Source organism: Spermophilus citellus, assembly GCF_964194105.1.
Source record: "Spermophilus citellus genome assembly, chromosome: 5".
NCBI lineage: Eukaryota > Metazoa > Chordata > Mammalia > Rodentia > Sciuridae > Spermophilus > Spermophilus citellus.
In genome coordinates, this window is record NC_138186.1 from 139,643,748 (window position 1) to 139,647,847 (window position 4,100).

Here is a 4,100-nt window from a genome sequence, read left to right on the forward strand (position 1 = left end):
TTTAACATTCAATAATATTTATTACAATAGCTTTGTGATTCTGCCTAGATGTATTATTAAATAATTGATTTATATATGAATTTTCAATTGTGAAATTTACTGTTTCTAAATGGTATTCTACTTTTAGGAATCATAAAATTCACATTAGTATATCACTAAATTAACAAGATTTATTAAAAATACTAGAAAAGTTAAGATATTAGACTGACAATTGAATAAACACAAAGGGAACCTAAACATTTAAGTTTGATGAATACAACTAAAACATAAAGGGAATTAGTTAGGCTGCAACTGCTGCTTAAAAGTTGTGGAAAGTTGTGAAAAGTTGTGATAAGTTTTTTTAAAAAAATGAAGATTTTAGGAAAGGACTAGGTGTTTCAGAATTATTTTACAAATGAAATATTAATTTTAAAGGCCAAAATTACCTCAAAGAATCAACAATGACAATCAGGACACCAGAAATCTCAAATGGACAGTCAGATCTTAGAAGTGAAAAGAACTGTGGCCAGTGGAGGAGGAGGCTGAGTAGTCCCCATGGAGCGAATGGGTGAACTACTTATTGGGGAGGTCAGTGATTCCTTTAGAGAAATGTAGAGCTGAGCAGAGCAATTAAATGTGGAAAAAACAAAGAAATGCCAAATCAGGCTAATATAGAACTTGATGCATTGGGGAGAATTTCTAAACATCATCTGTGAGCAATGAAAATTACATTACTCAGGTGTCCAACAGGAAACAGATGGTGCAATCACTCTGGCTGATTGAGGAGAGTTTAATGAAGGGTGTGTTTGCAAAGGTGTGTGAGGACAGCTGGTGGAAGGAAACCAGGAAGAAACAGAGTTGTACCCAGAAGCAGCAATGGAGGGAGCCACCACCCCAGCTAGATCAGAGTAGCAGGGGAATGGAGCAGTTACAGGAACTCTTGAGAGGGTGGCTGCATGGAAAGGGACTTGAAATGGCCTTTCTTAGAGGAATACAGCCATCTCTGGGGCAGGTTTGCAGAAAAGTACCCTGATTTTACCCTCTTTCCATCCACTGATCTCTCAAGGGTGCTTCTCATGGGTAAATGCCATTGGAAACCCTGGGCAAAGGTGACCCTTTAACCCAGCATGTTCAGAGCTGGTTAAGAAGCCTGGACATGGGGTGTGGGGGCACGTAGCATTTAAACAATTTAAGATATTTAAGAGAAGCATGTCAATGTCATGTAAAGCATTTTTAGATTTTTTTTTAAATAAATGACAGCGGAATGTTTAAAAGCTCAAATTAGTCACAAGGATCTTCCCTTTTCTGAACTTGCAAAGTAGAATCAGATAGAAAACAAAACCATCTCTTTATTTACATTGGCTTTAGTTGGGTGTAAATCTAGTAGAACCTGTTCCAAACTTTGTTTTATATTTCTTTTGTACATTTTCCCCACCATGTACATTGGACACAGAGTTAACAATAAATGAGACATTCATTAATTGATTCAAGATGTTGAAAGTAGCTCTTGTACAGGTTATAGAACTGGGATTACAGAAATTTCAAAGAATAACATAGTAATATGGGATATAGACTGCAGGACTAAGTAATAGCAATCTCATTTTCAATATTCTATTAACTTCTGTAATGGTTTTTCATTAATGTGCTTCAGGAAACAGTTTAGCAGTTTCTGAATGGGAACTAAATATTTTTTCCTGATACAATGTACTTAAGAGCTTTACGAAACCATGGATAAAAAAATCCATGAATGAGGGGGTTGCAAGTAGAGTTGAAATACCCAAGCCATACCAAAATATCAAGCACAATTATGGGAGTGGAGTAGTCTAAATATGGATCAATCAAAACAGCAAGAAAACAGGGCAACCAACAAGCTAGAAACACCCCCATGACTATACCCAGGGTCTTAGCTGCTTTCCTGTCTTTTTTCTTAGGGCATTTTTCACCTCCCCTTTTGTGTTTTCAGGCAGATTGCTAATGACTCCAGCATGGAAACAATAAAAATCTTGCTATAAATACCAACCATGATGGAGCCGGGAGTAAAGAAACAGGTAGTGAACAATATTGTTCCCCAAAATTTGTTGAAAGTAAGTGCACAGAACTTGAAGCAAGCAACAAGAATCTCATAGCTTTGCATACCACAAACATTGGCCTCAGATAGAACTAAACCAAATGAAAATAGAGCTGGGGCAGACCAGCAAAATGCTAGCAATCTCTTTATCATTGAGGTTGTCATTGTGGTTGTGTAGTGTAAAGGGTCACACACAGCATAAAATCAATCAATAGCAATGGAACAGAGGTGGAAAATGGAGGTCAGGCTTAGTATCATGTCAAAACTTGCATGGAATTTACAAAAGCCATCCCCAAAATACCAGCAGCTCTCCACTGATCGCACCATGCTGTATGGCATGATGACAAAACCCAGCAGAAAATCTGTGGTTGCCATGGAGAGGATCAGAAAGTTTGTAGGAGAGTGAAGCTGTCTGAAGTGTGATATGGAGATTATTATAACCAAGTTTCCAAAGATGGTGATAACCATGGCTCCAGTCATAACCGAATACATTATCACTCGGACATAAAAAGAGCGATGAGTGGGAGGGCAGGATTTGTTTCCAAAGTTGAGACAATTGGATAAGTCTTTGGGAATATAAGTTAGATCCATGGTGCTTTGTCACTTCAAATTCCTTTCCAAGAGGATGAGTCCATTCGTTCTCTTCTGAAAACGATCCCAAGCAAATTTCAGCTCCTGATAGTACAATAGGGTTCAAAATCATCTGTTATTAATTCACTTCAACTCTAACTTATTTTAAATATTTAAAATTATATCATCTATATTTGCCTACTGAGTTAGTTGTTGCCCAACAAAAATGAAAAATTTCAGCTGCTTCTTCTTTCCTAATTATTTTACTAATTATTTATTCCACCCATTCATTCAATCAACATGGGATTGTTTATGACTCTTTTAGTCCTGGTAATGTATTGAAAGATTTTCAAGAGGTTTTTATTTACTTTTACCTTGAACAGCTACTTTCCTATTAACTCCTGAACTACAATAAGCAAACATCACTTTCACCCTAAAAATACTTAATAAACAAAATCTAAGTGAAGTCACGAAGTTTTCATTATACATTCTTTTAATAATTTGAATTATTTATTTACAGAAAGTCTGCATGTATTTTAGGAATTGGAAATGGCATATTGCTGTGGAATATCGAAACATGACTTTTCAACACAGCTGCTCAAAGCCACACATCTGTGAAATAAACCATGCACCAGGGCCAATGTTTTATAGCTTCTCTATTTTCTACTCCCTTTCTCTCTTCCTATGTCCTCCTTTCCTGTTCTCATTTGCCTTCTGGTATTTGCGTCTTATAGCTTATCTGAGACTCTAACTAGTGGAGTTATGCCACAGGCATGAGTGACCCAGGAGAAACACAAACTTTACACTCACACCTATCCCACATATCTCACATGGCTGCTGTTTGTCACGGTAGGCTGAATGAAGGAAGATGGATAATGCCTTTCAATAAATCATTGCATCTGGTTTGCTATTCATTCTGGGGTATATATCACCCTGAAATACATCTGACTAATAGACTTTAGAAAGGCTTGCTGCTGTGCCTATAAGGTAATATCAAGTCTACTTAGTGGGCTTCAGGAAAGTGAGCCTAGTCATGGTGAATTAGAGATAGAGAACACTCCGAAGCTACATCAGATTCTCTCAAATTGGAGATTCAACTGCAGCGTACATTTAGAAACTTTCCTATTTAGACAGGTTCTATTTAGTTTTCCCCTTAAAACCCTTAAGAAAGAGTATAAAAAAGAACTCTAAGGATGAGCAGCAAGTTTCTTTCCTGATAGGAAGGTGTTAGAAGTTCCCTTCATTGCTTTTGATTCTGTCATTCTCTCTGAGAGATGGAAGAAGGAAGACACTGTGCAAAAACAAAGCCAAAAAATATAAACCCTGTATGATGCCAGTCAAAGAAGTTTCCTGTTCTCAAGTCACAGGAAGACTTCTGTTCAGAAAATCTTAGGAGGATGCCTTCGTGATCTGATCATTCCATAGGTATCTTGGGCTTCCTCTGGTTAAAGGTTTACATTACTGCTTTCCAAAAAAGCAGGCA

The 4,100-nt window shown here is 37.1% G+C and overlaps 1 pseudogene across 1 annotated transcript; it reads right to left on the reverse strand.

Moving 5' to 3' along the window:
• Positions 1–386: 386 nt before the first annotated feature.
• Positions 387–3,854, reverse strand: LOC308648749 (trace amine-associated receptor 3-like; annotated as a pseudogene). The gene has a single exon. The product of its transcript is annotated as a trace amine-associated receptor 3-like (transcript).
• Positions 3,855–4,100: the final 246 nt, after the last annotated feature.